Raw genomic sequence first — 9498 nt, 5'->3', positions numbered from 1 at the left:
CACGATGGAGAAGGTCGCCTTCCATATCCATGGCGGCGCCTCTCGCATGGTTGTGGCAGGGTCACCATCTTATTTATTGTCATTAGCACTTTAGCACGAGTATCTATATGAGGCATTCAACCCACTTTTAAGTGGGAGTGGATGCTGGTTAGACCTGGCCATGGGCAGCCCGACCCCATCGGCCCAACCTGGCCCGGCCCGAAATTCCCGGGCCAAGCCCGACCCGACCATGCCTGTGGGCCGGGCATGGGCCTGATTTTTTGGCCCGATGGCTGGGCTGGGCCTAGGCCATGATTTTACGTGATTTAAGGATGCAGCCCGACCCAAGGCCCGAGGCCCGACAGGCTTTCCTTATGATGGGCCGGGCTTGGGCCAAGATTTCCGGCTCGACGGTCGGGCCAGGTCGGGCCTGGGCCAAGATTTTTCCCGTCGGGCTTTGCCTGGCCCGGCCCGAGAAAAGCTCAGGTATAATGCCGGTTGAGTTGTATATAACAATAAGGCCTCGTTTGGAAACAAAGTATTTTTGAAGTGTTCAGGGAGTACTATAATTTCTAAATAAACGAAGTATTAAATACTTTAAAGTGTTTGGATCCAAATAATAATGTGGTTTTCAAAATTGAAATGTTGTCCAAAACTAAATAAATTCTTTTTTGCCGTGCCGAAAACTTCGGTCCCAACCTTTTCTTCTATAAAATGAAGTATATTTTCTAAAGTTGCAGTATTAAATGCCCAGAAACTGAAATACTACTTTGTTTTGGAATAGGTGGTTTTAAAATGATGGAGCTCCCCAACGGAGCCTAAACCCTTTTTAGTTAAGGGACTAAAATGTAAAATGAGTGTTTATAGAACTGTAGAACGAAAACTGGAAGAATAGTGGGGCACTAACGAGATCGTGCGAAACGTCCCCAATTTTTGTCACTTGTTGTGTTCATCTTCTCCAAGCCCTAAACACCCAAAATCCGAATCTCCCCAAATCACGGCACACCCAGTCCCCAATCACCGGCCACAAGCACACGCGCAGCGCACGATGCCGCCGCAGCATTTGCGGGAGCTTTGGGAGATGGACGAAATCGTGGAGGAGATCATGTTCCGCCTCCCGCCGGACGAGCCGGGGAACCTCCTCCGCGCCTCCCTCGTCTGCAAGCCATGGTGCCGCCTCCTCTCCGGCCAGGGCTTCCGTCGCCGCTACTGCGAGTTCCACCAGACACCTCCAATGCTTGGCTTCCTCCGTAGCGGGCCAACCTTCGCTGAGTTCGTCCCCACCACAGACTTTTGCCCTCGCGAGCCCGATCCCCGCCACCGTTATTCTGTGTACGACTGCCGCCACGGCCGCGTCCTCCTCTGGTTCATGGATGATGGTAAGGAATTCTTAACCGTCTGGAATCCCATGACGGGCAGCCAAAGAGTGTTGCGCGTCCCGGAATATTCGGGGATGACCAAGTGGTGTGCCTCGGTGCTCTGTTCTGCGAACGGCTGCAACCACAGCGACTGCCATTTGGGTCCGTTCCTGGTGGTTTTTGTCAGCCTTCACGAGCAAGAAGGGGTCGCTAAGGCGTCCGTGTACTCGTCGGAGACGAGTAGTTGGAGCTCTCCAGCCTCTGTTGACGTTTTCTTTGAGGACGATATCAACTTGCTTGAAATGCCTAGTGTGCTCGCAGGAGACGCTCTCTATTTCCTCATTTCGAGTGGAATGCCTATTATTCTCGAGTATGACTTGGGAAAGTCCCGCCTCTCGGAAATCCATCTGGTGTCGGGGTCGGCGATCATTTGCCTCATGGCTCCTATCCTCATGGTGGCGCAGGACGGCCGGCTGGGGCTCGCAGACCTGTACGATTTCAACCTCTTCGTCTGGTGGAGGGAGGTGGGTCCTGATGAAGTTGCGGTGTGGTCAAAATGTAGAGTCATCGACCTCAAGGCTCTTCTTACCATTGGCGATCCCAAGGTAGCAGCAGACTTGGTTGGCTCCATCGAGGGCACTGGCATCATTTTTGCAATCATAGATCTTGTCATTTACATGATTGATCTCAAGGCACTAACATCGAAGGAGCTGTCGACCGAGCTCTATCAAGATGGTCTTTTATGGCCACTCTTTCCATACTTTAGCTTCTACAGTCCACAAGGTAAACTACATTGTATATGTTCTCTCATAGTTGTGATTTGGGAGTAGATGCTAGTCAATACATTTCAGTTAGTCGCACAACTACACATAGTAAATGTGTAATCAGACTGTAAGATGGTTTCTCATCCTACTGACTTGTTCTTCAAAATTGTTCCTTCGTTTTGTGGTGGCAGGTGTTGTGGCTGAAGCATCAATTGAAACTGGACATGGCAATGAGGAAGCATAAATCTCAAGCAAGCCGCTCATGCATGGAAGCTAAGGTTGCTGTTTTGGTGTTGGCTTTCATTCTGGGTTTCGAGTTTGATGGACGATGGGAGAGTAGTTTGAGTTTGATGGATGATGGGAGAGATGTGTTGTGTCTTGTTAATTAAGAAATTATCTCTATTCTTGGTAACCATGCTTTAGTTATTCAAGGCCTGATTTCATTTAAGCAGGGGAAGGTTACCTTTTGCCTAAATATTGACTGCAAGTTTGTATGCACAACAACTATATATTTCTCTCTAAAAATAACTGTATATTTAGATAGTGTTAGCTGCAAACTTCTGTGCATGGACGACAAATAGCAAGTTTACAAACTGATTATCAACCTGTCTACTACTGTTGATATCTTCCAGAGCCAATGCTTTAGGTGTTCTGTTTTTGGCTGGGCAATTCAACCTAGAATGGAGTAGGCTAGTTCATGAACACGATGAGTACTATGTTCAAGGGTTTAAGTTCAAGTTGTTATCCGTTGACCACTTGATAAATGTTTGGATATCACTTGATGAATGCTTAAGACTTTTATTCTCCTTTTATTAGTTTTGCTACCAGGTTTCGGCGCATGCTCTTTCGTTTATAATAAATTGGATTGGATGTGTGAATCTTTGATGCATAGGTTGGATGTGAATTGTTTTGATGTTGTATTGCTTTGATACGTTGTAAAGAATCAATAGAAGTTATCTTAAAAAGATTAACGGCAGATGAAAAATGTGACATCATGCAATCTTATGAAAATCATGGATTCGCGGTTGTCGAATTCAGACCAGCTTCGACCATTCAGCAGGAAAAGGTTGCTGCTCCAGATATACTGTCAGCAACAGATGAACAGAAAGCTTTAAGGATGCCTCTACTGATTCAACATGTGTATATCTATAGATCTTGCTGCTACGGAACCAGCTTGTTGGAGTTGCTATGTGCACCAGTGTGCTGCGGCAATGCTGGTTACACTTGTAGTGTGTCTTCATCAAAAGGTCAAAGTGATATATCCAATTGCTCAAAGAGAAAGGTGATATGTCCTATGGGATTTGTCATCCTTCTTACTGAGCACAAACAACATACCATGAAATTGGCATGTAAACACATAACTTTTAACACTGAACTATTGGAACAACTCGTGAATCTGGCGCGGGTGAACATAAGATTAGATCCCTCAATAAGATTTCTCATAAGAGTTCAACATGCAGAAACATCAATCTTTTCCTACAGATGCAGTGTCTTGCTAGTAAACACAGCATATACGTACAATGTTTAGTGTTAGTCGTTACATGCTGAATCAATTTAGCAACTCTGCTGGAATGTTCTACCACGAACTGAAAGTCTGAAAGAACTCCCAGATTACCACCCAAAAGAGACAGAAGACAAATCGGGAATCCTGAAATCACAGTTTGGTCCACCATCAGCTTCCTAATTTATTAGAGGAGCAGCTGCTGTTAGTTTTAAGAAACCTGAAAAGGAAAAGGAAAACATTAGGGACATTTGAATAAGCAAGCGAAGAGTACTGAGTGAAATGGAAAAGACAATCAAAGGGAATTCTTGAGTATAAACACTAAACAGAAAAGCTGCTATAGTCCCATTTATGTATATTTCCAAAACTGAAATAAAATAGCGAGTTGTCATCTGGATAACATATTTATTTCCTATCCAAGTCTTGATTGTAGTAAGCTATAATTCTGCCCCTAATGAGTTGGGGATAACGTTTCATGAAAATGAATGACAATGGCCATCATGATGACAAGGCTAGTTATCCTTCAGGTTCTAATAAAGTGAGGAGCAGATGAACAAGGCTAAGAATACTTTGCGCTGGCTAGTTCAGAGACACTAATACACCTGGATGGCTGTCACAAGAATAGGAATGAAATAACATATGTTCAAGTAGCACTCTTCAATAATAAATATTCTACAAACTGAATATGTTAACAGTCTGATTTGGATGCTAAAAAATATTACTAGCCTCACTAAAGAAAGCAACGAAAGACTCATTCACTGGTAACTTGGTACCTTCATCACTTCTAAGGACTGCCTGCACGAACGAGAACATCTGCCAAAGTCTTGTCTTTCTTGATGTCTTTCTTGCCTGAAAAATATTCATTTGATCAATACGAAAGAAGTTGAATAATAGCAACAACACTGACACAATATTTTTATTACAGCACAGACTTATCTGCATTGAATACAGGAATTGTGGTAGCAATTTTATTTGATAGTTAGAGAAGGTTATCAGTTATTCAGCCACAGTGCATCCATAAGCCCATAACACAAGGAGAAGTAGGTGGAAGATAATAAAACTAGAGTAGTGTACATGAGTGATTAAATGGATATATATTTAAATCATCGAGTCTTATTTTTCTCAACGCCCTTCTAGCCTGAAAAAGCTGATCAAGGCAGAAGAATTTGAATAACGGCAACAACACCAACCAACATAATTTATAAGTGTATACATTTATATGTATGACGTACAAGAAATTGAGCTAGCAAGAAAAAACTGATGCTTACAGCAGGTTATCAACTATTGATCTGAGAGTACCCATAAGCCACAACACACTGATAAATTGTTGAATATATTTGCAGTTGTGTTGTCTCGATGCGTGACTAAGATAGATAAAATATTTTCAAATCCTCCCAAAACAGAAATGGAAATTAATGTAGACATGCAGTGAAATTAAAAATTCAGAAACATTGGCAAACTTCAATTAGGTTCCTTACCAGTACCGATCAGGATATGCTTATTTGAACTTGTAAGCTATAATGTAGCATGAATGATGTATTTAAGAGACCAAAAACACACAACAGTTTCTGTCGAAAATCTAAATCACTGACACACTACCATAGATAATGTTACAAGAAAAACACTTTATGATCAGAACAACATGTTGGACCAGGTCATATAGAGGAGGATTCGAAGATGATCTCTACATGGCATCTCATCCATTGCAGATCTAATTAAAACTGAAACTAAAAGTAAGAAGTATGCATAGTAGCAACTAAAACGAGCGAGTAACTACCTCTACAAGGGATCTGGCTCGATCCAAGCAATTGAGCTAGGAAGAAAAAACTGATGCTTATAGCAGGATATCAACTATTGATCTGAGAGTGCCCATAAGCCACAACACACCGATAAATTGTTGAATACACTTCTAAGGAAATTGGTTGAAACTTTATATTTGATAATGGCTTTCTATGAACCGCAAAACTCAAAGGTCTTTCGTCCAAATAAAATTACATTGGCCATCCCTATTGCTACCAAAAACATGATAGTAAACAATGTTACTAATCACATGGCATAGTCATTTTTAGTGACCTGGTTATGTATAGAGAGAATGTTATATATGTCTATTTGATTCGAAGATGATCTACTACATGGCAATGGCATCTCATCCACTGCAGATCTAAAACTGAAACTAAAAGTGAGAAGTGTGCATACTAGCAACTAAAATGAGCGAGTAAGTACCTGTAGAAGGGATCTGGCTGGATCCAAGCCAGGATGGAAGAACACATGGTATACATTCCGCGTTGCCTCTGTACTGGAAGCTCGCACTCGCCTCCCCACTATTCATGTCCACGACAACCATTTCCCGGAGGTGCGTCCCAGTCACAACCTCGAGGTGCACGACATTGGAATCAAGTGGGTCAATGAGGACAATACGTGTTGCCCCTCTCATCTGCAAGGGTCGTAGGGACACCTGGTGCTCCAGCGTCCAGCTGCTCTGGTTCTTGTCAAGCACAAAGGAGCTGAGAAGAAATGGCTCCTCTTGAGAGAGCTCGACATACCGTAGGCGCCCTTGGCTGACGCCGACGCGTCGGTACCTCCCGTGCGTCTCTGTGCGCCACACATTGCCGTCGGCGTCCGGCAGCGGGCGCCCTCGGCTGAACGCTTTGTCGCCCGCGCCTGCAGGCAGCACGCTGCCCCTCGGCAGCTCGATGAAGGAGATCTCAGGCCGGTTGCTGAACGGGTCCAGGGAGACTGCGCCCCAGGCCACGTCGAACCACCAGAGACGACCACCGAACGCCAGTGCCTCGTTGTCTATCTCGATTCCGCGGCGCCGGGCAACCTGGGCAAGTGGGAGCAGGCACGGCGAGACCACCACCATTTCCCACTCCCCTGTCTCGGAGAGAAAGCGGAGCATCTGGTCGCCGTGGTGCCCATGCGGCCCGGCAACGGCGAACCTGTCAGGCGGCCCGTGCCCACGATCGGTTTGGGTGAGGATGCCCATGTAGGGGCCCCAGGCGATGTCGGCTGCAGGGTTGTCGGAGACGAAGTTTGGGAGTTGGGATAGCTGGCAGGTGAGAGGGTTGAAGACGAAGCGAGTGACGACGGGGTTGTGGCCGGGGTCAATCCCGGTGGGTCGCTGGCGCAGCCGTCCGGCGCCCTGATTGCGGAGGATGGGAGCCGTGAAGCGCAGGTCTGTATGAGCGACGAGGAGGAGGCCGTCGCCGCTCGAGGTGAAGGCTCCGCCGCCGAGAATCTGCACGACGTCGCTGTCGGGGTCGGGGCGAGGGCTGACCTTGAGGAGGTGCTCCGGCATGTACAGCTCGGAGAAGTGCGGTGGCTCGGCGAGGGGCACGTACGCGGTCGGCGAGCTGACGGACGTCACCGCGCGCTTGATGCTGGCCCACGGGGGGTGCGTGGCGGCCGTGGCGAGGGAGCGGCGACGGAGGAGTCCGGGGGCGGCGGCGGCGGCGGCGGAGAGGCTGAGCAAGCGCCGGAGCGACATCGCGGCGTCTTGGAATCGAAGCTGGTTGTGAAGTTGGGATTGGGGAACGGCTGGGGCGCTCACATGGTGTTGCCGTGTGCGCAGAACAATAACCAGGGGGTGTGACAGGACGAGAAGCTCCGTGCAACTGTTCCACAGGAAAACAGCATCCACGGGCCCATCCGTCAGTCAGCGTGGTCCATGCGGTGTAGTCCACGAACCGGTTTCTGTATTAGGAAGGTTGTATACTGTGCAGCTTTTTGTAGAAGCCGAGGATGCCATTTTGAGTGTTTGAACAGCTGGTGCCCACCGGTAGAGCTCAAGGGCAAAAATTTCCCGCCGAAAGCTCCTTCTGGGCAAGGAGTGCAATACGGAGTTTTTTTTTTTTGAAACCGTACGCCCGAAGGCATACGAACTTGTATTCATACCGTAGTAAGGAAAAATACAGGGAGATTCGAGTACAAATACAAGTACAACGAAAGAAGGATACAGAAGGACAGCTGTCTATCAACTTTTGCAAGAAAGCCCCTAAAAGAACTGGAAAACAGCAATCCAGTCCTCCCGGAGCTCCGGCCACTCCCGATCTGCAGAGCTTCGCCGACGACCACCGACGAAATCGCCGCCAGAGGTGGAGAAGACCTGCAGAAAACCCCGATGGTTCCAAAGAGGCACCTCGCGTTGTAGCTTTTTTAGCCATCGCAGTTGTAGCTCGCCGCGGGAGGCGAGATCTTGACGCCAAGAAACACGCATCGACGGTCGGGAAGAAGACTCCCCATGCCTCGCGAGAACCACACCGGATCTCCCCGCCAAAGGTCGAGGAAGAAACACCGGCAAGACCTCCATCTGGCCACCTCCAGAACTGTCCCAAGCACCCTTCGCCTAAACCTCCTGCACGCATACCTCAGCAGCCCCATGCACGCCGTCGATGGAGGAAGCGGCGGCGCGCCGACAAAGGGCCCGAGATGAAATCCCCACTTGACGAAGACGGTGTCGTCGAATCACCATCCTCTCGGGGGAACTCCCACGGATCCATCACCGCTGCAGAAAGCACCGGCGAGGAGAGGCTGGATCCGAGGAGACCAAAAAGCTGACCACGCCGGCGCCGCCCCCACGCAAACGCCGCCGCCAGCCACCAACATCCACACCCTATTTACAGGCCGGCCACCAGATCCGGGGTTCTCCCCCTATTCCGCCGCCTCATCGGACGGAGAAGAGGAGGGGAACCACCGGCGGCGCCGGAGAAACTGGGGGGAACGGAGGTCGACCCTCAAAACGCCTCTCTCGACTGTAGCACGGGAGAGGATAAGCACTACGAGACGACTGCAATACGGAGTTGGGAGTACTACATAGCCCAATCAAAGTAGACCCACTCACCTCAAAGCCACACAAAACAATGTCTGCAGCCCAACTTGATCAGGCATCCATTACACCTTTCTATTATAGCTCTATTATAGCTAATATAATAAAAAAGATTACTCTTTTATACTACTCCTTCCGATTTAAAATAAGTGCTGGTGCTTTATTATAAAATTCATACTGAATCAGTACTAAATTTCCGACACTTATTATAGATTGGAGGAAATACATTTATTTATTCATCCATACAAAAGAGAGTTTATCTTTAGTAAAAAATAAATACATATAATGTGTAACTAGTGTTTAGCAATGTTGGTTGTATGAGATATTCTAAAAAAAGGGGTGACATATAAAAACTCTCGAATATGTTTCGATATGAAAACTCTCAAACATGTATGTCCATGAAAACTCAAGGTGCATCAAATTTTGTAGAAAAGAGGTCAAGACGGACGGCACAACGCCAAGCAGGCAACACGACTAATCAACATACATGAATGTCCACTAAAATGTCCAAGAACCTTCTAAAAACTATTTCAGCATAATAACACACATTCCAATGAATTCTTCCAACTGTGACCAATCATAATTTGTCGAAGTAAAATGTTCATGCAACTCACTTGTTCATATTCCACGTGCAAAGAGAAGGAACGCAAGAAGTTGCCTCCTAAGAACATTCGCGTCCACTCTGGCGATGGGTTTTTGTAGGGTTTACGCTACAATATAATGATTGTGATTTTGAACCTGCTTCATCCATGTTTTTCACTGAATCGAGATCTCTTGCATATACTCCCAACACGCTCGAGCGTTGTGGGTTCGAGGTGATTAAGGGGCAAACCTTGTGTTTTCTGCCCACTCTCGATTAGGGTTGTTGTATTAGATGGGAGGGCATTAATTGGCAATGACATTTGAAGGTGGCACGGGGACAAACATGAAAGTTGTTCCCAGTACATTCTTGACAATGCGAATAACAGTAATGGTGTTGGGGCATGTGGCGGCCCAGTGAAGCGGAAGACAAGATGGTGGAATTAATGAAAAAGCTCAATCTCACATATGAAGAGCCTACAATTTTCATCC

At 46.9% G+C, this 9498-nt stretch overlaps 1 long non-coding RNA gene across 1 annotated transcript; it reads right to left on the bottom strand.

Annotated features, from left to right (window-relative positions):
* Window positions 1-3507: 3507 nt before the first annotated feature.
* Window positions 3508-6103, bottom strand: LOC124706210. The gene is made up of 3 exons (XR_007004347.1): window positions 5826-6103; window positions 4376-4451; window positions 3508-3822 (listed from the first exon to the last, which is right to left on the bottom strand). It is a non-coding gene; the product is annotated as an uncharacterized LOC124706210 (long non-coding RNA).
* Window positions 6104-9498: the final 3395 nt, after the last annotated feature.

Source organism: Lolium rigidum, chromosome 4, assembly GCF_022539505.1.
Source record: "Lolium rigidum isolate FL_2022 chromosome 4, APGP_CSIRO_Lrig_0.1, whole genome shotgun sequence".
In the NCBI taxonomy this organism is placed as follows: domain Eukaryota; kingdom Viridiplantae; phylum Streptophyta; class Magnoliopsida; order Poales; family Poaceae; genus Lolium; species Lolium rigidum.
Note: the sequence above shows the minus strand (reverse complement) of the source record. Positions and strands in the feature narration are given on the sequence as shown.